The sequence below is a fragment of the Bubalus kerabau genome, chromosome 18 (assembly GCF_029407905.1).
Source record: "Bubalus kerabau isolate K-KA32 ecotype Philippines breed swamp buffalo chromosome 18, PCC_UOA_SB_1v2, whole genome shotgun sequence".
Taxonomy (NCBI): Eukaryota; Metazoa; Chordata; class Mammalia; order Artiodactyla; family Bovidae; genus Bubalus; species Bubalus kerabau.
This window is the reverse complement of record NC_073641.1, coordinates 28612141-28638995: the sequence shown is the minus strand read 5'-3', so window position 1 is coordinate 28638995 and position 26855 is coordinate 28612141.

Sequence of the window (26855 nt, the reverse complement as noted above, 5' to 3'; positions counted from 1 at the left end):
TCCTATTTCAATAGAAAATTCTAAGGGGAACAAGTTGTTCTAAGCCAAACAAGTAGTTTGTCTAATTAAATTAAATTAAATTAAAATTTGTCTAATAAAATTAAAATAAGAAAATAATTATTGTTTTCCAATAAACACTCAAACTTGTCACAAAGTTTATTTAATATTACCTACCTTTCCGTTATTATTTATTAAATTTCTTACCCATTCTTTATTTTCAGAGAAGCATTTTTAAGATATCTTGCATTATAAAGAATAACCTGTTACAGAAGCAGATGTGTATTGAAAGGGCTCAGAGAAACTGTGTGGGTACCAGTGAAAGAAAGATAAGCAGCGCAATCCAAAGTGGTTTCTACAAATTACATGCCATTGGGCATGCATACTAAATCACTGCAGTAGTGTCTGACTCTTTGCAACCCTATGGACTGTAGCCCACCAGGTTTTTCTGTTCATGGGATTTTGCAGGAAAGAATATTGGAGTGGTTTGCCATGCCATCCTCCAGGGGATTTTCCTGACCCAGGGAACCAACCTGCATCTGTTATGTCTCTTGCATTGGCAGGAGGATTCTTTACCACTACCACCACCGGGAAGCCCTTAATTAATGTTATCAAGTAGCTAAAAGAAAACCTTTCCTCTGTGCAATATAAAATATAAATAAAAATAATCTAGATGTTGCATCTGTATACAAATATATGCATTCACAATATCACAGGCTTAGAATCTGCACATTAGGCATGAAGTGACCTAGTTTATAACTGAAACCTTAATCATTATGTAGATCAGTGGCCTCCAAACCTTTTCAATTGTGCATCATGGTATTTGTGTAATTTAATGTGAACAAGATATACATGAACTACTGTAATAATACAATATTTACATTATAAATCATACAGAAAAATACAAAATATATACATATACTCAGAGTAGCCAGTGTTGTCCTCATCAATCTAAGAGAATAGTTGGCATGTACCATCAGGCGCACATATCTGGAAATCACCAGGCAGCAAAAGTAATTGCCATCCACACAGAAAGGAAAAGCAAATCAAAAACACCAGGGATGGTACAGGGAGGGAGGAGGGAGGTGGGTTCAGGATGGGGAACATGTGTATACCTGTGGCGGATTCACGTTGATGTATGGCAAAACCAATACAATATTGTAAAGTAATTAACCTCCAATTAAAATAAATAAATTTATATTAAAAAAAAAACACCAACATTTGTCCACTGTCAATGCTAGATCTCTCAGGTAAGCATATTGAGACCATCTTTGCTTATTGTGATAGTTAATGAGAAATCTTGTGCTGCCATTTTTCCTTTGGGTAATTGTGTGTGGTGTCTTGCCCTGCTTTTTCTTCTCATTGTCCCATTGTTTAGTTTCGTGTTACAAACATAAAAGTTGTTGAAGGAATATCACCTACTACATTCCTGCTTTATTTTTCCCTTCATCGTAGCCCCTTCCAACATGTGTGGCCTTTATACATTACTTTTTTCCCTAAAACTATTTTTGATTGTCATGTAGATGTATAGCATGAATATCAGCACATGTTCCCCAAAGATGGATTTTCCACAAATTAGAATATTCTATTTCGCTCTAAATATGGGAACTAAAAATATATTACCCACTGTGAAATGAATTACTCATACATTGTGTGTCACATTTTAAACTAACAACTCTATAACCTTAAAATATAGCTCAATCTTTAAGTATTAATTTTGAAATGATGCATTTGTGCTAATGATTTACCGGGAGGAAAAATCCTTTAATCTAACCCTTTTGCTTATGAACTTGAAAGTTGAACTCCATAGAAATGACTGACTGCAACAGCAGGGCTTTTCACCAGCTGATCAAAATTAACAGTTTCTTTCAATTGTTCTAATTAAGACCAAGGGGAGTTCTGGAATGTACCAACAGTATCTCAAATTGCTCCCTGCTTAAAACTAGTTCTAGGGGAGAAATGTCAGCTTTTACCCTTCCCTACAAATAGTTTAGTCTAAGTTGCTATTATTACTATCTACTAAAAGGGCTTATGTATATATCCCATGAGAATTTTTTTCAGTTTTGTTTTATTAGAAAGGATAACAATTAAAGATGAGAAATATAATCATCTAGAGTAGAAATGTATCAGAAGTGAGATGGTGTATCAATGATCTGTAAAACTGAGGAAAACTCTATAAATACGGTTAATGTTTTACAGAGTAGTCATTTTATCTTAAGAACTTTTTCACATTATACTAGAAACATATTTAGAGAAATCAGATAATTGAATCAATAATCATTGTAAAAATACAAAAATTCAATGTATTTATACCTTAAGAAATATAAGATTATTGCTTTCAAGTGTACATTTTTCCTGCGAGCTGAACATCTCTCAAGGAACATTTTCTGCCCCTCAAAATCAATTCATTTCTACTAAGTTGTAGTCTTTTGTCATTCATCATCCAAAGTTCTGACCTAGGTTATTAATGAAACGTGTGTTCTTGCAGTAATTTCTTTCAAACTTATTCATTTTCTTCAAGATTTGTTTTTCTTACTATTTATATAAAACATCTACTTTAAAAGTTATATAAATGGTGAAGAGACATAAAAGCAAAAACCAATATTCTCATTATAGAAGCAAAAACAGAGTAAAGTTTAAAATCTTGACCTATATGTAACTCAATAGGAAGTTATTTAAATGGCACTTTTAGGTGATAATAATTAAATGAAGACTGGAAGGTCAACCTATTGAACAAGAGTCTTGTATACTATGATAACAATTTCAGCATCCTAGAAGTCAATCAAACACCAGTTTGCTTATAAAGTATGATTGTGTTATGAGTGATGAAAATACATTGCCTTGCTTCATCATAATTTTAAGCCATCTCTTCTTTGAATTGGCAATTCTCAGTTTAAAGGCCTTTGAGAGGTCATACTCTTTAACCCCATACGCAATCCCTAAATAAGTAATTGACTCTTTCAACTCTCACCACTGTGTTAAGATATAAGCAATCTCTTGTTGTAATTAGCATTCTTTCCTAGGAGAAAGATGATGTTTGGGTGGCTAAATGGGCTAGCAGTCTTTAGAGAAGCATTCTCTTCCCTAGGGCTGAACACAGACTATTTAAAACTGCTGTGAAAGAGTCAACAGGATTAACATGGAGTCAACTTCCTTGGGAAATGGAGCCAAAGAGATTCTAAGGAGACAAAATACTTCAAGGCAATCACAGTAGTAGTGAAAATGTCCAGGCTTACTGGCCCTGTCACATCTAATTTAACTGATGACATGAACATTAAGCAGGGCCACAAAGACTTTTTTTATGAGTCTAAATTCTGTTTTCTTTTTTTTTAACCTCCTATAAACTTAGGATATTTCCATTTTTTTTAAACAGAAATTGAAAAAAATGTATCATAAAACCTTGGAAAATACCTTCTATTTATTTAAAAGAGCTTACAAAATTAGCACTGTTATAGAAAAGCACTTTTGCCATCAAATTTTAAACTGTATTAAAGTGTTTTTTTTTTGACTTGCAATCCTTATCATGTGCCTTTGACAAGTCTCAATTTTGCATAAAAAGTTTTAATTTATAGATAATTAAAGCTTCACAAAAGTAATTTATATGTTGTGGAAATTGCCCATGAAAATTTTTCAAAGATTTGAGTATTTTCTCATTATCAAGTTTCATATCTGAGGATTTAAATATATAAGTAGAAAACAGAACTTTAGGAGACAATTTCATAACCTATAAAATAATGATTTCATTGTCAATAGGTTAAATACAAATAGTCCACCAATGATGGGTTTTTCTTAAAGATAGAAATTTTAAACATAAAAAGCTATCACTCCTTGTTTTATTTGTATAATTAGAAAATCATTTTATTAACTATGAACTATGTGCAAATCATTATGATGCAAATTTTTAGTGAAGAGATGAGTAATAGTTTCTACCTGTAAAGAATGTAAATGGTAGTTGGCTAATAAGACATATTTATGAATAATAGTATTAACTATTTAATATAGCGGGATCTCTTTGGAAATAACCAGCTTCTAAGTTGAAACTTCAACGCTGGTGGACCAACATTAAGTTCTATCTCAGGCGTTACAGATGTCAAAAACCAGTATGGGTATATGGGTGGGGAAAAGGCTGGCACTTTTAATGGTTTACCAAATTTAAACCAGATCAACTGCCTAAGAAAAATGATTTTTATTTTGAGAGAAAATATACAAATGATTTTTGTATAGTTATGATTGCTTACCAGTCTAGAAATAAAGATTCAAATATATCTTGAATGAAGTTCATTTATTCATTAATTTGTTTATTAATTTATATATGCAACCATTTAATAAAGCACTTGTTGGTGCATACAGTATGCTTAGCATTGGTTTAACTGCATTAAAAATACTATTTTCACCTTCTTGTAAGATTTTGCTTCTACTGGTATATGTAATACTATGGATTTTCCAAAGTAAATTAACTCTGTTCATGATTGTTGCACTGGCTTAAAGTTATTTGGTTTAAAAGGATGCAGAAAAAAGTAATGCTAGAATCTACCATAAGGGAGCCTATGCCTCTGGGAGAAAGAAAATTTAATATTAAAATAAAGACCAAGATGACCTAATATGGGGGGCCAGGGAGGGTGAGTAATAAAGCATGAAAGTGAGTAGAGTATAGCTTAGTGGCGGTTATTTAAAGCCTTCTTGACCCAGGCACACTGGACATGTTATGTATCCTAAGAATGAGTTACTAGGTGACATTGTGTGACATACTGTGCATAAGCCAACGCATTAAACACTTGTACTACTTTGTGCCCAAGCATCCCTGCTATGGGACCCCTTATAAATGTGTAATACTAAGTAGAAGGAACTTTTTCTTCCTGCGAATTAGACTTAGATCAGTACAACACTATGATAACTGAAAGAATTATTATTTAAGATAATGTTTTGAGAATCTGAAACTTAAGTGTGTCTTAAATATTCTGAACTTATTTTTATCAAAAGGTGTCCTTGGAATGAGTCCTAAAGGTCTTTTATTCTCACAGGTGGGGGCTGATTAAGTAGAAAAATTCATAGTGTAAACAGAAGTCTTCATATTTATACAGATCACTATCTACCTTGAAATAAAACCAAGAAGTCATGAAAGTTAAATCCTAACCTTCTGGCATACCTAAAAATATTATCTTAGCTTAGGGTCCTTTTATTAAATTTCCAAGACCAAAATGTTAATGGAAAAAATTGAAGGTAGCTAAACTGGTGTCTTATCAGAAGGCTGCCTTTTCTGTCCTATTATTTGTTTACCATTAAAATACTATATTACCTAGGCTATTAGATTGGAAGAATTAATAGTGTTTAAATGACCAGACTTTCCAAAGCAATCTATGTATTTAATGTAACCCTTATCAAATTACCCATGACATTTTTTCATAAAACTAGAACAAATAATCCTAAAATTTACATGCACTCAGAATTGCCAGAGAAATTCTAAGCAAAAAAAAAAAAAAAAGTAGAGGCATAATAACCCTCCCAGACTTCAGACAATATGACAAAAGTTACAGTAATAAGAAATAAAAAGGTATTGTCCCCAAAACCATAAATATAGGTCAGTGGAACAGCATAAAGAGGCGGGAAATAAACCGATACACCTATGATAAATTAATCTTTGACAAAGGTGCCAAGAATATACAACAGAGAAAAGACAGTATCCTCAACAAATGGTGATGGGAAAGCTGGACAGCCTCATGTAAGTCAATGACATTAGAACACTCTCTCACATCATATGCAAAAATAAACTCAAAATGGTTTAAAGACCTAAATATAAGACAAGACACAAGGCAAAACACTCTCTGATATAAACCATAGAAATATATGCTTAGTCTCCCAAGGCTAAAGAAATAAAAGAAAAAATAAACAAATGGAACCTAATCAAACCTCAAAGATTTTGCAAAGCAAAGAAAACTGGAGAGATTATATTCTTTACCATGCTCTTATTTTCTCTCTGCTAGAATTGGACTCACTACCTCCAAATAGAGGTATCATCTCTATTATATCATCTATACAAGCAATTGATCAAAAATATACCATTAAAAGTCCAGAGTTCCATGTCATGTAAAAACTTAAAATAATGCCAGGCAAAGAGGAAGCATTCAAGAAGTTTCAGCTGTAATTATTAATATCCACTTAATTCCCACATTTAAGGCCCAAATCATGTCTCAAAAATATTTATTACTTTTAATTTATCTAATTTTAAAGATTTCAATAAATAGTAAAAGTAAAAGCAAACTCCAATGATAATAATCATAAGAGAATTGCTATATTATTACCAATCATGCCAAATAAATTTTTTATCTGTTATTATTGCTATTTTGATAAAGGAAAAATGTTGTGACATTAAAATTTGGATATTGAGTAAAGAGAAGATCTTGAAGTTAAATAAATACAATGTTATGAAAAATTGACTAAATTATGATTTCATTCCATAGCAAAATTATGAAATTAATCTACAGATTTGGAAAAACATTTCTCTCAATTGTGTATTGGAATAATTATGACAATAAAAAACACTAATCTCCTACTATTGCTACATAACAAGCACACTCTTCCAACAATACAAGAGATGGCTCTACACATGACATCACCAGATGGTCAACACCAAAATCAGATTACTTGTATTCTTTGCAGCCAAAGATGGAGAAGCTCTACACAGTCAGCAAAGGCAAGACCAGGATCTGACAGTGGCTCAGATCAAGAGCTCCTTAGTGCCAAATTGAGATTTAAAGTGAAGAAAGTAGGGAAAACCACTAGACAATTCAGGTGTGACCTAAATCAAGTCCCTTACAGATTATATAGTAGATGTGACAAATAGATTCAAGGGATTAGATCTGATAGAGTGCCTGAAGAACTATGGACAGAGGTTTGTGACATTGTACAGAAGGCAGTGATCAAGAACATCCCCCCAAAAAAGAAACACAAAAAGGAAAACTGGTTGTCTGAAGAGGCCTTACAAATAGCTGAGTAAAGAAGAGAAGCTAAAGGCAAAGGAGAAAAGGAAGGATATACCTATCTGAATGCATAGTTCCAAAGAATAACAAGGAGAGAAAAGAAAGCTTTCCTCAGTGCTCAATGCAAAGAAATAGAGGAAACAATAGAATGAGAAAGGCTAGAGATCTCTTCAAGAAACTTAGAGATACCAAGGGAATATTTCATGCAAAGATGGGCTCGATAAAGGACAGAAATAGTATGTACCTAACAAAAGCAGAAGATATTAAGAAGAGGTGGCAAGAATACACATGAAAACTATACAAAAAAGACCTTAATGACCCAGAAAACCATAATGGTGTGATCACTCAACTAGAGCCAAATATCCTGGAGTCCGAAGTTAGGTGGGCCTTAGGAAGCATCACTACAAGAAAAAACGGTGGAAGTGATGGAATTCCAGTTGAGCTCCTAACAGATGATGCTGTGAAAGTGCTGCACTCAATATGTCAGCAAATTTGGAAAACTCAGCAGTGGCCTCAGGATGGGAAAAGGGCAGTTTTCATTCCAATACCAAAGAAAGGCAATGCCAAACATTTTCAAACTACTGCACAATTGCACTCATCTCATGGAAATGGCAATCCACTCCAGAATTCTTGCCTGGAGAATCCCAGGGATGGGGGAGCCTGGTGGGCTGCCATCTATGGGGTTGCACAGGGTTGGACATGACTGAAGCAACTTAGCAGCAGCAGCAGCAGCATACATAACTAGAGTGAATGAGTGAGTGAAGCCGCTCAGTCGTGTCCGATTCTTTGCGACCCCATGGACTGTAGCCTAACCAGGTTCCTCCATCCATGGGACTTTCCAGACAAGAATACTGGAGTGGGTTGCCATTTCCTTCTCCAGGAGATCTTCCCAATCCAGGGATTGAACCCAGGAGTAATGCTCAAAATTCTCCAAGCAATGCTTGAACAGTATGTGAACCAAGAACTTCCAGATGTTCAAGCTGGATTTTGAAAGGCAGAGGAGCCAGAGATCAAATTACCAACATCTGTTGGATCATCAAAAAAGCAAGAGTTCCAGAAAAACATCTACTTCTGCTTTATTGACTATACCAAAGCCTTTGACTGTGTGGATCACAACAAACTGGAAAATTCTTCAAGAGATGGGAATACCAGAGCACCAGACCTGCCTCTTGAGAAATCTGTATGCAGGTCAGGAAGCAACAGTTAGAACTGGACATGGAACAACAGACTGGTTCCAAATAGGAAAAGGAGCGCACCAAGGCTGATTATTGTCACCCTGCTTATTTAACTTATATGCAGAGCACATCATGTGAAATGTTGGGCTGGATGAAGCACAAGCTAGAATCAAGATTGCAGGAAAAATATCACTAGCCTCAGGTATGCAGATGATACCACCCCTATGGCAGAAAGCAAAGGGGAACTGAAGAGCCTCTTGAAAGTGAAAGAGGAGAGTGAAGAAGTTGGCTTAAAACTCAGCATTCATATATATGGAATTTAGAAAGATGGTAACAATAACCCTGTATATGAGACAGCAAAAGAGACACTGATGTATAGAACAGTCTTTTGGACTCTGTGGGAGAGGGAGAGGGTGGGATGATTTGGGAGAATGGCATTGAAACATGTATAATATCATATATGAAACGAGTCGCCAATCCAGGTTCGATGCACGATACTGGATGCTTGGGGCTGGTGCACTGGGATGACCCAGAGGGATGGTATGGGGCGGGAGGAGGGAGGAGGGTTCTGGATGGGGAACACATGTATACCTGTGGCAGATTCATTTTGATATATGGCAAAACCAATACAATATTGTAAAGTTAAAAAATAAAAGAAAAGAAACCCAGCATTCAAAAAACCAAGATCATATCATCCAGTCCTGTCACTTCATGGTAAATAAATGGGGAAACAGTGGAAATAGTGACAGACTTTATTATCTTGGTCTCCAAAATCTCTGCAGATGGTGGTTGCAGCCATGAAATTAAAAGGCACTTGCTCCTTGGAAGAAAATCTATGACCAACCTTGACAGCATATTAGAAAGCAGAGACATTACTTTACCAACAATGGTCCATCTAGTCAAAGCTATGGCTTTTCCAGTAGTCATGTATGGATGTGAGAGTTGGACCATAAAGAAACCTGAGCACCGAAGAATTGATGTTTTTCATCTGTGGTGCTGGAGAACACTCTTGAGAGCCCCTTGGACTGCAAGGAAATCAAACCTGTCAATCCTAAAGGAAATCAGTCCTGAATATTCATTGGAAGGACTGAATCTGAAGCTCTAATACTTTGGCCACCTGATGCAAAGAACTGACTCATTGGAAAAGACCCTGATGCTGAGAAAGGTTGCTGGCAGGAGGAGAAGGGGACAACAGAGTATGAGATGGTTGGATGTCATCACCAACTAATGGACATGAGCTTGAGCGAGCGCCAGGATTTGGTGATGGACAGGGAAGCCAGATATGCTGCAGTCCATGAGATAGCAAAGAGTCAGACACAACTGAGTGACTGAAGTGAATTGATAACTTACTATTCAAAAGGTAAAAAATCCAGAGTTAAGGTAAATATTGTCATGTGTTTCTCTAGAATTACTTTTCTTCTTTCTTCACACATTCTAGTTTTGTTCAGGAATTTAATTTCCTCCTATATGTCCACATGCTTTGGCAAAAGTTGGCCCATCAGTAGTTCCAAAAGGTATATCCAGATTAGATCATGCCGCTCTGTGATCCTGCCTTGATACACAATCCCAATTGTGTTTTCTATTCCATGCAATTCATACTAACAGCTAAAATGATAACAATGAACAACAGATATGAAAACTTGAGAATTCAGTTCAAATCATATTGTTGTAAGAGTAGTGAATCCAATTAACTAGAAAGTAACACAACATCATAAAACAACTCTATGATAATAAAAAGTAATTAACAAATTGACCAAAAAACCTAACTTGTGATATATCCTATACAAGACCAGCTGCATATGTGAGGCCCTGTACAAAATGAAAATGCAGAAACCGTGTTTCAGAATTACTAAGTGGGTAACAACTGAGCACTAATTCAAGAAGAGGACTCTTCTGAGCATGATGCCCTACACAACTCAGGTCTCATGCCCATGAAGCCATGGAAGTCAAAGGAAGTTCCTGAACCTCTTTATGCCTCAGTCATTAATTGGTAGCATTATAATTGTGTCTGTGTTAGCTATTTGGAGAGCATTTTTCAAACCATCAACGATGCATGAGTTTAAGTAATTTAGAAACTTTATTGAGAGGTAAAAGTAAGGGTGAGATTCCAATAGGAGAATAATTTAGCCTGGGCAAGGGGACAGCAATCATAACAAGCCAAGCACACCCTCTTCCTCCCTAAGCTCCTGCACCTAACCCTTGTAACTCCACAAATAAGTAAATGTTAAAATATTCACTATGAAATAATGTGAATTCCTCTTAAATTATAATCTTATTCTATGTGTCTCTGTGTATGTGTGTGTGTTGTAGGGGGCAGGGGGAGATAGTAGGGCTAGCTTTTGCTTTTCATTTGCTTATATCGTGAAGTAAAATGAATTTATAAATAATATTTCCTTTTCTCCAAATTACAAAGGTATCTGATAATTTAAAAGAGCCAGTAAATGAGAATCTAAATCTACACTTAGCCAAAAGAAGAGCTCATTCTATACTTTTAATGTCTTTAAAAATACAAATGGACCAGGATAGCAGGAATGATATGAGAAATAAATAATGGCATCATGGCCATTTGCAAACATAAACACAAATAATTAAGGAACTCAGTTGGATATATTTGCATATGTCACAGTGCACACCTGATCTTTTCTAAACATAATGTTAAATAAATATTTGCTTTAGGTAACATTGCTTTTTGGGGAAATGTTAAATATATTCTAATTCAGAGTGATTTGCACATGACCATGTCACACATTCCTCTAAACCAATCTTACTTCTTTACCAGTAAAAGGACAGAACAACAATGACAAACATTCTTTACAGCAGGGTGAGTGGAAAAAAAGAAAAATGGAAATATTTTTACCAAGCTGAAAGATTACAAATAGAAATAAAAATCATTCTTAAAAAAAAAAGTAGAAAACCTGTGACTTAAAATTTTAAGAAAGCAGATTCTCCAAATCACGATGAACCAGGGCAGCATTATTAGGTGCCATTTCCCAGTGAACCTGCAGGAAAAAGCCATAAGGCTTGCACCTGTCACCACTATGCTGAGATTAGTTACTCTGATTGGTGTGACATTTAAGTAAGGTGCTGAATGCTGTTTCACACAACAATCTGAATATGTTGCCTAGAAAATGAATATAAAGTTTCCATTGTTATTTTTCTTAGGTTTTTGGTCCCTTTATATCGCTACTAGAAAGATTTTTATTTTAACATAGAACTCTGATATGCTGCAACATACGTAGACGTTTTACACAAATTACAGTCCCCTTTGATCCATTAAGATACAGCAGCATAAGACGTTCATTTTCTTGAAGAAATTCTAGGCTTCTAAAAGGAATTTAGTAACAAGATACTACTTCGGACCTCACACCACCAGGGCCGTCAGGCTCTTCCCCTCCTCTAAGACTGGAATATAGGTAATAACAAAATGAAATATAGGTAATAACAAAATGACTTAATAGCAGAAGAACACATTACCTTATAAAAGACAATTTTAACTACTTCAAGCCTGGATAACTCATGTTAGCTCTCAATAATTGCTATAGTAATGCTAGCTACTGTAGTTTCTCTAAGAGGTATCTTTTGCCTGTTCCTTCCCCCTAGTACAAGAGATGAGGTAATTCCATAGATTACCTACTATCGTTAGATAATTATGGCCAAACAAACCTTTAGGGTTATCAGATGCAACATCTAAATAAATGGAGAATATGACATAAATACTCTGTCCATAAACAAACTCATGTTTGGGAAATGGATAAATTAAAGGCTGAGTTTGAACCTAAAGATATCACCACCATTATGACCCTCTTCCACGGCTGGCCAGAGAGAAAACAATGACCAGAGGTCATAGGGTTATGCAAAAGCATGGCTTATTTTGGTGATTTTACTCAAGAAGTACATACACTTAAATAAATTTAACATGAAGTAACTTGAAGCAAATTATCATTTGATGAGGAATATTTATAGATAGATTTACTCAAAGGCAAACAGTTTTAATTCTTTAAAAAAGAAACCCTCAGGTGACAATTATCTATCAGAGAAGCTTGGGGTTTCCCATGACTGGGAAAGTTGCCACTATGCTTTCTTACAGTATTCATCCAAGTCTTCTATAAAGATGTGTAGAAGTATTAAATGATGGGGAATCTAAAGCTCATTGTGAAGTGATTCATCTATGATCAAACACAAACAGAGCCAGAAATATTGATAGTTGTCATAAATTTTATATCTCAGCACAAGTCAGACATGATAACATCTTTAATAGCAACATCTTCAATAAAAAGATGCAAAAGTGAACAATGCATACACAGTCTGATCATGATGTGTATATTTAGAGGGGAAAGCTGTTACTCTTATTGATTTGTTCAATTTGTCATTTGTCTATTCATTCAACATGCATCACATTATTTCCAGAGTTGATCACATAACATCCCTACCATTATGACCTTGAAATAAAGAACACATTAGGAGTTTCTTCAGAGAAGGCAATGACAACCCACTCCGGTACTTTTGCCTGGAAAATCCCATGGACAGAGGAGCCTGGTAGGCTGCAGTCCACAGGGTCTTGAAGAATCGGACATGACTGAGCAACTTCACTTTGACTTTTCACTTTCATGCATTGGAGAAGGAAATGGCAACCCACTCCAGTGTTCTTGCCTGGAGAATCCCAGGGACGGGGGAGCCTGGTGGGCTGCCATCTGTGGGGTCGCACAGAGTCGGACATGACTGAAGCGACTTAGCAGCAGGAGGAGCATTAGGAGTTTCTTAAAAAGATACTCCTTTATTCAGGTTCATTCATCTTCTATGAGTTCCACAAGGATGACACCACTTAAAATAATCTCAATATATTTCTTGATTTCGGAGCAGGCTGAGCTTCTCTAATGGATTCTCTCCCCCTCATCCAGACCCTCTTGGACACTCTTTGTAAGGAAATGCCAGCCAGCTGGAACAGCAGGGCAACAAGTACAGCTGGGAATTCCTGGCCCACAGGTGTCCAGCCTCGCATTTGATAGCTTGCCAATATCAAAGCTAGATTTGTTGAGGGGATCCCCACAGTTGTTTCACAGAAAGGAAATTATCCACTGGCACTAATAGTAATAATCCCCTCCTCCATATCTGACTTAGTACTTGAGCTAGAGCCACAGGTTCCTTGCCCCACCGATACTGGACCAGTATCAAGTTCTCCATCCTTTTAACAAGTGGGTGGCAGACTGTCAGGATAGGAATTAGATGGGTACAGGTGGCACCACCTGCTTGAAATGCTTTTGAGTATTTTGTGTTTCATTACTGCTGCACACCACTGTACCTTTCTTTCTTTTCTTGCCAATAACCATTGTACCATTTGTTTGAGCTTAAAGTTTGTTCCAAACTCAGATTTTGGATAAAAAGAATATGAAAGGGATTTTTTTTCCCATTAAGAAACAAATCAGAGAAAAGATAAATATTTTGTTGTGTTGAATGGAATACTAATTGAAAATCTAACTGGAAAGTACCTCGGTTCATTAGCAGATGGGTGAGAAGTGAGATTATTGATGATTCTCCAGGAGATAATTATTTTGGGCTGTTGGTTTAGCTGATATACAATACTCAGTCTGTGTGTTCCTAAATAATATTTATAGAGACAAAATTTAAATATAAGCATCTACAGTATGTTGTTGATCATTTTATGTTTCTAAGCTTTACACACATAAATGAACTGGCATGCTGATCTTGTGATATGGGGAAGAGTTTCATTGCATTGTTTGAGCTAGACAGCAGGCAACAAAGAAATTGTATGCAAACTAGAAGCAAAGGATGAGACAATGTAACCAAACTTCAGTCTGAGTTAAAATATCAGGATAAAGACTACAAAAAAGGGGTTTCAAACTTCCTGCAGGGATACAGAGTAGTTAAGAGAGGTTCTGGGGTGTGACTGTCTACCCACAACACTGTTTTCTAAACAGATCTCAATGTATGGCCACAAAGACTATAGCTTAAGTTTATTTATTTTTATCAGCTGGGGTCTTGGCATGAAAGATATAGCACATTTAAACAGCCTATTTGAGAATTTAGTAAAAGAACCATTTATAAATGTGTGATTGGGGATAAGGAAGCTAACAAGGACTGATGGAGTTCCTAGAACAAGATCTGAATGGACAAGTAGAGGGAGTGGTTACTGAAACTTGGAGAGTAATTGTAAAACAGAGGTCAACTCACAGCAGATGCAGCATTGTATAAAGGAATGGAACTAGCCAAAGCAGACAAGGAAGGAGACAGGACCTCACACACCACCTGGCCCCAGTCTCCTGGTTGTCTAACCCAACTAGAAGCCAGAGACAAGGGAGTCCTATAAGGTAGTCCATACAGCATAGTCTCTCAAAGAAATAAGCAAGGAGTCAAATGACAGTGATCTGGAAGGGAAAATTTTAAATGTCCAGTATAACCCACACATTTTTGCCCAACAAAATCTTTTTTTTTTTTTCTGTTTTTAAGCCAGAGTTATAATTTCAGTTCACATTTAATTTATTGAATTATTTTCAGAAGGTCACAAACAAATAAGAAAAGAAATATATACATATCAAAAAAGAGGAAAAAACAAAGGAAGGAAGGTAAGGAAGGAGAATAAAAAATAAAACAAAACCAAAAAATATATCACTGCTATAATACTGCTTCTATACCTGATCATCAGGCCTAAATTGAAAACTTCAGTTTTTGTCTTCCACCACATAATCCATATTTCCTTTAGTTTTAGTCATCCATGATCTAAACTGCAGGCCTTCTCTAGTCTCTGAGATGGTGAAGAATCCATCTATAATGCAGTGGACCCCAGTTTGATTCTTGGGTTGGGAAGATCCCTTGGAGAAGGAATATTGCTACCCAGAGCAGTATTCATGGGCTTCTCTGGTGGCTCAGATGGTAAAGAATCTACCTGTAATGTGGAAGACCTGAGTTTGATCCCTGGGTTGGGAAGATCCTCTGGAGGAGGGCATGGCAACCCACTCCAGTATTATTTCCTGGAGAATCCCCATGGACAGAGGAGCCTGGCAGGCTACAGTCCAAGGGGTTGCAATGACTTGGGCATGAATATAGTGTCCTTTCCCTGCTTGAGTGAATGAAACCTTCATTTTCCTAGGATTTGAGTTGTTGGTGATCTTCTTCAACATTGTTATTCAGTTGCTAAAGCCTTTCACTGACAGGAATTTTAGGCAAGAGAGTGCTAAGGGGTAATTCCCCTGGGCTCTTGTTCATCCTTGCCTCAGATGTGTAGCTGAAACTCATTGATAATTAGGATCATTCTTCCTGACTTTATGTGATCCCCTCTTTCAGACATTTATTTAAACACATACTCAAAGTGACCCAGGAAAGGCCTCAGTTTCTAACTCATCTGACCTATGGGAATGTTCTCAGATAGGACAAGGTTCTCAGACTACTCCAATCTTGAGTAGTAAGTAGAACTTCCAAATACACAGAGTCCAAGGTAGCAGAGAAGATAAGCAAAATGTATTCCTGTGTGTAATTTAGGAATAATGAAAGGACCACTTCTATCTTTAGCCTTTTTTCCCTCAAACAAATAATCCTGGGTATGAGATGGTACCAAAGTTTGTCAACCACAAGTTTATGGTATATGGAGTATCCAGTAGGAAAATGGTCCATCCTCGCACAGTGTTGTCTCCCAGAAAATACCAAAACTAAATCTTCAGCAGGCTATTTATTCATCCTATCAAAGCTCTTGCTACTGGAGGATGAAAGCTAGGTTTCACTGAGCCTCACTGAACTTCTAGATAAATTTCTAGGAGAGACTGTTGTTGAATTTCTTTTGCATATCTTGAAGCATCTGATTAGAGGTAATGCTGTATGGAATTTTATCATGGTGATAAGTAAGGCATTTTTAACTTCCTTTAATGGTTGCATGACAGAAGCATTGCCCAAAGGGAAGAAACTTAATTTGCCTAAATCTCTGCTCCCCTCCATGGGAAAGGGCCCCAATGTAACTTACCTGCCAGCAATGGATGGTGTCCTGTGGGGGCATCAGGAATGTCCTCTGATGTTGGCAGTTTGAAAAGTCAACTGGGAAGAAAGCCAAAATAATATATTGATGAGATAAAGTCCATGTTGCTGAGCCAACATGGTTCAATCCCTGTGTCCATGGGCTTTTCATACATAAGCATTTTGATCAAGGGTGTCTATGGAAATAGGCCAACTGACATCCTCAGGATAGGTCATCTTGTCTACCTATTTAATGAGGGTCTCTGTTTAGTGAATGGCACCTGGAGTGCATTTTGTGGAGTATCATTTACTTCACACTGTATTCCATTTATGAGAGGTCCAACCACATACCTCTCATCAAGATTTCTAAATCATCACTTTTATTTTGTCAACCACCCAAATCATCAGGCACTATAAGTATCAATCCAAGCATCTTAGGACTGAGGTGATAACTCACTGTGATTTAGATTTATATTTCCCTAACATTAGTGATGCTGACATCTTTTTATATGTCTCTTGACCAATTGTACGTTTTCTTTAGAGGAAGAAGTGTTCCCAGGTGGCTCAGTTGTAAGGAGTCAGCCTGCAACAGGGAGGCACAAGAGATGCAGGTTTGATCCCTGGGTTGGGAAGATCTCCTGGAGTAGGAAATAGCAACCCGCTCCAATATTATTGCCTGGAAAATTCCACGGAAAGAGGAGCCTGGCAGGCTATAGTCCCTGGGGCCCAAATAATCAGACATGACTGAGTAAGCATGAGCATCCAGATCATCTTTATAGAGGACTGTCAATTCAGGTTTTTAACCCATTTTTTAAATTGGACTATTTATCTGTTTTTTACAATTGAAGAAAAAGAGTTCTTAATATATCTTAGATATTAATTCCTTATCAGGCCTATGGTTTAAAAATATTACCTCACATTCTATAGGTGGATTATGATTGGTTTCCTTTCTTGCACCACACATTTTAGTTAATGTAGTTCATTTGTCTATTTGCTTGGTTGCCTGCTTATCTGGTGTTATATCCAAGAAATCATTGCCAAGCTCGATGTCAGGAAAGTTTTTCCCCTATGATTTATTCTAGAAGTTTTATAGTGTCAGGTATTATGTTTATGTCTTTTGTCTATTTTTACTTTATTTGTGTGAGTGATATAAAATAGCCAATTTCTTCCTTTTGCATGTGGTTGTCTAGTTCCCATCCTCTGTTTTTTGAAGAGACTATCTTTTCCCCATTGTATAGTCTAGGAACACTTGTCCATGATCAAGTCTGACCATATTATGTGTGGGTTAATTTCTGGACTCTCTATTCTATTGACCTATATGACCATTTTTATGCTGGTACCATACTGTTTCAACGACTATAGCTTTATAATATGTATTGAAACCAGGAGGTGTGAGTCTCCAGCTTTGCTCTTCTTTCTCAAGATTAATTTGGCCACATAGGGTCCTTTTAGGTTGCATTTGAATTTTACAATTAACTTTTCTATTTCTTTAAAGAATGCTATTGGACTCTTCGTAAGGATTGCATTGAAAGTGCACATTACTTTGGATAGTCTTGGGAGTTGGAGATATTTCATATCCTCTGAACTGAGAAGCAGACTGAAATGTGAAGTGGGCAACTCCATAAAGCACAATTATGCAGTTTATCATGGCAATTTATGTATAGACAGGAAATATAAGGTGTGTGGACAAACCAAAGACATTTGCAACTGCACTCCATACTACCCAAATGGGTACAGGGAGATGTAAGGGAACAAAACTAAAAACAGAATCTATCAATTAAGAAGCATATCTGCACTGACTGGAATTGGGGTTTTTTCTTCACCATGGGGGATCTTGTCACCATTCACTATCTATGTCAGCCAAAGATACATTTCTGGTTTTCATATCAGACAAAGGCAAAGGTAAATGTTGGTAAGGAATTTATCTGGCTTGGATGCATTCTCCATGAGTAGGCTAAATTTCAGTCACACAGAAAGGTGAGTGGGTTTTACTGCAGACTTAAGATAGAGCTGACAAAGTGCAGTCAGTGCGGTTAAGCCACACAGAAAGTATGGACATTTTAATATTAAATCCTCCAAACTATGAACAATAATATAGATATCTTTCCATTTACTTGTATTTGTATCTTTATAAATTTACTTCATCGATGTTATGTAGTTTTCAGTGTACAAGTGGTATACTTGTGGTAAACTTTCGTGGTAAAACTTATTACTAATTATTTTATTCTTTTTGATACTATTGTGGATAGGATTGCTTATTTTTCCCATTCTCAGTTTTTCATTGTTAATATATAGAAATGTAATTTATTTTTGGATCTTGATTTCATGTCCTGAAACTTTGCTGAAATTATTTATTAATTCTAGTTTATTATTTCTTGTGGACTCTAGGATTCTGACATGTAAGATCATGTCATCTGTAAACTGAGATAATTTTACTTCTTCTTTTCTAACTTTGATGCATTTAATTCCTATTTCTTACTTAGTTGTTCTTGCTATTCCTTCAAGTACCACGTTGAATATAAGTGAGGAGAGTAGGTGTCATTGCATTATTCTTGATATTAAAGGAGAAGCTGTCAGTTTTCTCTTCTATTGAGTATGATGTGGAATATGAGCTTTTTTTCATTATGACTTTTATTATGTTAAGGTAATTTTCTTTTATTCTTAGTTGAATGTTTTTTATAATGACAGGATGCTGAATTTTGTCAAATGCTTTATCAGCATCTATTGAGATGGCACTGTGATTTTTAATCCCTTATTCCATTAATATTGTATATCACACTGACTGATTTTCATATGTTGAAACATTGCACATCCCAGGGATAAATCCCATTTGGTCATGGTGTATGATCCTTTTAATATGCCATCAGAAAACAACAACATTCTGTAAAGCAATTATCATTCAATTAAAAAATAAATAATTTTTTAAATGCCATAAAATTTGGTTTCCTTGATTTTCTGCTGAAATTTTTTTCATCTATAGTCATCAGGGATATTGGCCTGTCACTTTCTTTTTTTGTGGTGTCTTTCTCTGAATTTGATATCAGATATTACAGACCTAATTAAAGGAATTTGAAAGTGCTGTCTTCTCTTCATTTTTTTTAAATTTTATTTTATTTTTAAACTTTACATAACTGTATTAGTTTTGCCAAATATCAAAATGAATCCGCCACAGGTATACATGTGTTCCCCATCCTGAACCCTCCTCCCAAGAATTTGTAAAGGATTGGCATTAATTCATCTTCAAAAATTTGATAGCTTTTACCAGTGAGGTGATCTGTCTTGAGGTTTTCTTTGTCAACATATTTTGGGTTATTAATTTAATCTCCTTACTAGTTATATGTCTGTTCAGATTTTCTATTTCTTCGTGGTTACATCTTGATAGATTGTATGCTTCTAGTAATTTATCCATTTCTTCTAGATAATGCAATTTGTTGGCCTTAATTGTTAATAGTAGTCTCTTATATTCCTTTTGATTTTGTGGTATCAGTTTTAATGACTCCTCTGTTACTTCTAATGTTGTTGATTTCAGTCTTATCTTTCTGCTTAGTTAATCTAACTAAAGGTTTGTAATTTGGTGATGTCTTCAAAAAGGTAACTCTCAGTTTTACTATACTTTTTTTTTCCTATTCTCTATTTCATGTTTTTCATGTTTGTCTGGTCTAATCATGATCATTTCCTTCATTCCATTTCTCTAAGTTCTTGAGATTTAGTTATGTTGTTTGAGATCTTATAAAATGTAGTTGTGTAACATCATAAAATTTCCTCTTAACACTACTTTTTCTGCATCCCATAAGTTTTGGTGTATTCTGTTTTTATTTCCATTTGCTTTGGGATATTTTCTAATTTCTCTTTTGACATCTTCATTGACCCATTGGTTGCTCAACAGTGTGTTATTCAATTTCCACCTGCTTGCAACTCTTCAAGTTCTCTTTCTGCCATTAATTTCTATTTTTTATTTCATCATAGTTGAAATACTTAGTATGATTTTGACCTTCCTAAATTTGTCAAGGCTAATTTTGTAACCCAACCCTCAATCTTTACTGGCAAATGTTTCCTGTGCACTTGCGAAGACTGTATATTCTGCTGTGGTTGGGCAGAATGTTCTCATTATGTCTGTTAGATACTTTGGGTCAATCATATCATTTGAGTTCTCTGTTTTTTTGATTTTATGTCTGTATGTCCTATCTATTATCGAAAGTGGGGCACTGAAATTTCCTACTATTTTTGTGTTGCTTTCTAAGGGAGCTTGTTGCTCCCTTTAGTTCTCTCTTTCTTTGCTTCATATATTTGAGCATTCTAATGTGTATACATATATACATATGTGTGTGTGTATGTGTGTGTATAATTATATCTTTATGGTAAAATGATCCTTTCATCATTATATAATGTCCTCTTTGTCTCTTTTACAGTTTTTTACTTAAAGTCTATATTATTTGATATAATAATCTTTGGGTTTTCTATCCTGTTCCATTGGCCTATATTCCTGGTTTTGTGCCAGCTCAATACTGTCTTGATGACTGAAGCTTGGTAGTATAGCCTGAATTCAGAAGTCTGATCCCTCCAGCTGTTTTGATTTCTCAATTGCTTTGGCTTTTTAGGATCTTTTGTATTTCCATTCAAATTGTGAATTTTTGTTCTAGATCTGCAAAAAAAAAAAAAAATGTCATTAGTAATTTGAAAGGGACTGCACTGAAACTGTAGATTGCCTTGGGAAGCATAGTTGTCTTGACGATATTTATCCTTCCAATCCATGAACATGGTATATCTTTCAATCTGTTTGTGTCACCTTTGATTTCTTTCCTATGTGTCATATTTTTCAGAGTACAGCTTTTTTGCTTCCTTAGGTAGGTTTATCTCTATGTATTTCATTCTTCTTGATGCAGTGGTAATTGGAATTGATTTCTTAATTTCTCTTTCTGATATTTCATTGTTAGTGTACAGAAATGCAAGAGATTTCTGTGTATTAACTTTATAACCTGCAACTTTACCTAATTTATTGATGAGGTCCAGTAGTTTTCTGATTGCACCTTTAGGATTTCCCATAGATGGACCTAGAAACTATTATACTATGTGAAGTAAGTCAAACAGAGAAAGACAAATATTGTATGACATCACATATATAGTTAATACAAAAGTATACAAATGAACTTATTTACAAAATAAAAAATATATTAACATGGAAAACAAACTTATGATTACTGAAAGGGAAAGGAGGAGGGATAAATTTTAGAAATTTGGGATTAAGATACAAAGTGAGTGTATATGTGCTAAGTCGTTTCGGTCATATCCAACTCTTGCCACCCTATGGACCGTAGCCTGCCAGGCTCCTTTGTCCATGGGGTTCTCCAGGCAAGAATACTGGAGTGAGTTGTCTTGCCCTCCTCCAGGGTATCTTCCCAATCCAGGGACTGAAGCAAGTCTCTATGTCTCCTGCATTGGCAGGTGTGTTCTTTAGCACTAGTGCCACCTGGGAAGCCAACAGATACACAGTACTATCTATAAAATAGATAAACAATAAGGGTCTACCAGAGATCATATTGCCAACATCTGTTGGATCCCAGAAAAAGCAAGAGAGTTACAGGAAAATATCTACTTCTGCTTTATTGACAACACCAAACCATTTGACTATGTGGATCACAACAAACTATGGAAAGTTCTTAAAGAGATGGGAATACCAGAGCACCTGACTTGCCTCCTGAGAAATCTGTATGCAGATCAAGAAGCAACAATTCGAACTGGACATGGAACAACAGACTGGTTTCAAATCGGAAAAGGGGTACGTCAAGGCTGTATTTTTTTTTTTTTATTCCGCTTATTTAACTTGTATGCAGAGTATATCATGTGAAATACTGGGCAGGATAAAAGACAAGCTGGAATCAAGATTGCTGGGAGAAATATCAATAACCTCAGATATGCAGATGACACCACCCTCATGGCAGAAAACAAAGAGGAATTAAAGAGCTTCTTGATGAAAGTGAAAGAGAAGAGTGTAAAAACTGGCTTAAAACTCAACATTTAAAAAACAAAGATCATGGTGTATGATCTTTTTAATGTGTTGTTGGATTCTAATTGCTAGAATTTTGTTAAGAATTTTTGCATCTATGTTCATCAATGATATTGGCCTGTAGTTTTCTTTTTTTGTGGGATCTTTGTCAGGTTTTGGTATTAGGGTGATGGTGGCCTCATAGAATGAGTTTGGAAGTTTACCATCCTCTGCAATTTTCTGGAAGAGTTTGAGCAGGATAGGTGTTAGCTCTTCTCTAAATTTTTGTAGAATTCAGCTGTGAAACCGTCTGGACCTGGGCTTTTGTTTGCTGGAAGATTTTTGATTACAGTTTCAATTACACCATGACCAAGTGGGCTTTATCCCAGGGATGCAAGGATTCTTCAATATCCGCAAATCAATCAATGTAATACACCACATTAACAAATTGAAAAATAAAAACCATATGATTATCTCAATAGATGCAGAGAAAGCCTTTGACAAAATTCAACATCCATTTATGATAAAAACTCTCCAGAAAGCAGGAATAGAAGGAACATACCTCAACATAATAAAAGCTATATATGACAAACCCACAGCAAACATTATCCTCAATGGTGAAAAACTGAAAGCATTTCCTCTAAAGTCAGGAACAAGACAAGGGTGCCCACTTTCACCATTACTATTCAACATAGTTTTGGAAGTTTTGGCCACAGCAGTCAGAGCAGGAAAAGAAATAAAAGGAATCCAAATTGGAAAAGAAGAAGTAAAGCTCTCACTGTTTGCAGATGACATGATCCTCTACATAGAAAACCCTAAAGACTCCACCAGAAAATTACTAGAACTAATCAATGACTATAGTAACGTTGCAGGATATAAAATCAACACCCAGAAATCCCTTGCATTCCTATACAATAATAATGAGAAAACAGAAAGAGAAATTAAGGAAACAATTCCATTCACCATTGCAACGGAAAGAATAAAATACTTAGGAATATATCTACCTAAAGAAACTAAAGACCTATATATAGAAAACTATAAAACACTGGTGAAAGAAGTCAAAGAGGACACTAACAGATGGAGAAATATACCATGTTCATGGATTGGAAGAATCAATATAGTGAAAATGAGTATACTACCCAAAACAATCTATAGATTCAATGCAATCCCTATCAAGCTACCAACAGCATTCTTCACAGAGCTAGAACAAATAATTTCACAATTTGTATGGAAAAACAAAAAACCTCGAATAGCCAAAGCGATCTTGAGAAAGAAGAATGGAACTGGAGGAATCAACCTACCTGACTTCAGGCTCTACTACAAAGCCACAGTTATCAAGACAGTATGGTACTGGCACAAAGACAGAAATATAGATCAATGGAACAAAATAGAAAGCCCAGAGATAAATCCACGCACATATGGACACCTTATCTTTGACAAAGGAGGCAAGAATATACAATGGATTAAAGACAATCTCTTTAACAAGTGGTGCTGGGAAATCTGGTCAACCACTTGTAAAAGAATGAAACTAGAACACTTTCTAACACCATACACAAAAATAAACTCAAAATGGATTAAAGATCTCAACGTAAGACCAGAAACTATAAAACTCCTAGAGGAGAACATAGGCAAAACACTCTCTGACATACATCACAGCAGGATCCTCTATGACCCACCTCCCAGAATATTGGAAATAAAAGCAAAAATAAACAAATGGGACCTAATTAACCTTAAAAGCTTCTGCACATCAAAGGAAACTATTAGCAAGGTGAAAAGACAGCCTTCAGAATGGGAGAAGATAATAGCAAATGAAGCAACTGACAAACAACTAAACTCGAGAATATACAAGCAACTCCTACAGCTCAACTCCAGAAAAATAAATGACCCAATCAAAAAATGGGCCAAAGAACTAAATAGACATTTCTCCAAAGAAGACATACAGATGGCTCACAAACACATGAAAAGATGCTCAACATCACTCATTATCAGAGAAATGCAAATCAAAACCACTATGAGGTACCATTTCACACCAGTCAGAATGGCTGCAATCCAAAAGTCTACAAGTAATAAATGCTGGAGAGGTTGTGGAGAAAAGGGAACCCTCTTACACTGTTGGTGGGAATGCAAACTAGTACAGCCACTATGGAGAACAGTGTGGAGATTCCTTAAAAAACTGGAAATAGAACTGCCTTATGATCCAGCAATCCCACTGCTGGGCATACACACTGAGGAAACCAGAAGGGAAAGAGACACGTGTACCCCAATGTTCATCGCAGCACTGTTTATAATAGCCAGGACATGGAAGCAACCTAGATGTCCATCAGCAGATGAATGGATAAGAAAGCGGTGGTACATATACACAATGGAGTATTATTCAGCCATTAAAAAGAATACATTTGAATCAGTTCTAATGAGGTGGATGAAACTGGAGCCTATTATACAGAGTGAAGTAAGCCAGAAAGAAAAACACCAATACAGTATACTAACGCATATATATGGAATTTAGAAAGATGGTAACAATAACCCTGTATACGAGACAGCAAAAGAGACACTGATGTACAGAACAGTCTTATGGACTCTGTGAGAGAGGGAGAGGGTGGGAAGATTTGGGAGAATGGCATTGAAACATGTACAATATCAGGTATTAAACGAGTTGCCAGTCCAGGTTCGATGCACGATACTGGCTGCTTGGGGCTGGTGCACTGGGACGACCCAGAGGGATGGAATGGGGAGGGAGGAGGGAGGAGGGTTCGGGATGGGGAACATATGTATACCTGTGGCGGATTCATTTTGATATTTGGCAAAACTGATACAATTATGTAAAGTTTAAAAATAAAATTAAAAAAACAAACAAAAAAAAAAACAAAAAAACAAAGATCATGGCATCCAGTCCCATCATTTCATGGCAAATAGATGGGGAAACAATGGAAACAGTGACAGACTATATATTCTTGGTCTCCAAAATCTCTGCAGATGGTGATTGCGGCCATGAAATTAAAAGACATTTGCTCCTTGGAAGAATAGCTATGACCAACCTAGACAGCATACTAAAAAGCAGAGAAATTACTTTGTGGGCAAAGGTCCTTATAGTCAAAGATATGGTTTTTCCAGTAGTCATGTATGGATGTGAGAGTTGGACTGTAAAGAAAGTTGAGCACTGAAGAATCGATGCTTTTGAACTGTGGTGTTGGAAAAGACTCTTGAGAGTCCCTTGGACTGCAAGGAGACCAAACCTGTCAATCCTAAAAGAAATCAATGCTGAATATTCATTGGAAGGACTGGCGTTGAGGCTCCAATACTTTGGCCACCTGATGTGAAGAACTGACTCATTGGAAAAGACCCTGATGCTAGGAAAGATTGAATACAGGAAGAGCAGGAGACGACAGAGGATGAGATGATTGGATGATATTTCCAACTCGATGGACATGAGTTTGAGCAAGCTCTGGGAGTTGGTGATGAACAGGGAAGCCTGGCATGCTGCAGTCCATGGGGTCACAAAGAGTTGGACACGACTGAGTGACTGAGCTGAACTGAACTGAATAGCATAGGGAACTCTACTCAATATTCTGTAATAACCTATAAGGGAAAAGAATCTGAAAAAGAATAGATATTTATATATAACTGAATCACTTTGTTGTACAGTTGAACATTTTAAATAAAATATGTTTCAATTGTAAATTATTTTAAAAATAACTGTTCAAATGCCACAGAAAGATATTTACAACAAAGATATATACAGCTTTCTGGTCCAGGCTATATTTTGATCTTCTCTTCCTACACACAATCATAGAGTCCCATAGCCTTTCAGTATTCAGGATCTCTGTTTTACTTTGCCATTTGCAACATTATTTCAGACATCTCCCTTTAGAAAAAGTTCAAACCAATCCAAGCTGATGCACCATGAGTATTAAAGCAACCATAGAAATTTCTTCAAAATAAATATACAAGAAAATTCAGATAATGAAAATACATTTGATATAATTGATTTAAACTTGACATTTCCATTCCCATCTTCATTTTGCTTTTAAGGATATCTCTTACTTATTTTGACACTGAGCCAGTTTTCTAAGGGTATATTCACTCAAAGGATCCTAAAATAAGTAACAAATATTATACTACTTAAAATATTCTTAGTTTTACTGTGAAAATTAGCATACTGATAAGATTCACACACTACATCTCTCATGAAAAATATGCCATTTTTATTAATAAATCTATAACTTTACATCCCATCTTGCAATAGAAAGAAAAATCTCAACTTATGACAGAATAACTGGTTTTTATCTCCTTCCCCATGATCCCCTATGTAGGTTGTCATTTAGATGTCAGTTTTGGAGGACTGAGGTTTCATTTTTTTTTTAAAGTATAATGGGTAGAGGAAAACAAGCTGATGGAGGAGTAGGTGGACATGTAGTACATCTCTCTCCATGGATACATCAGGAATATACATTCAGACACAGAAGTGCACACAGAATACCAGCTGAGAGTAGACAGGAGTACCTAACCAGTGGAAAAGAATATACAGAACCATGCAAAATTCAGTAGGATGAAGGAGCAGAGGAAAAACAGAAGTGTTAGTAGGACCAGACCTGCCCTCGGCCGGTGGGGGAACTAAAGCAGGGGTCCAATCCCCACATCAGGGCAATTGTCTGAGTCAGAGGAGAAACATTTAAGGCTGAGAGTGAAACAGCTGATCTGCTGCAGCCTAAATGGAATGAGAATCAGACAGTCCTTGTCGCAGCCATACATACCCTGGACAAGGAC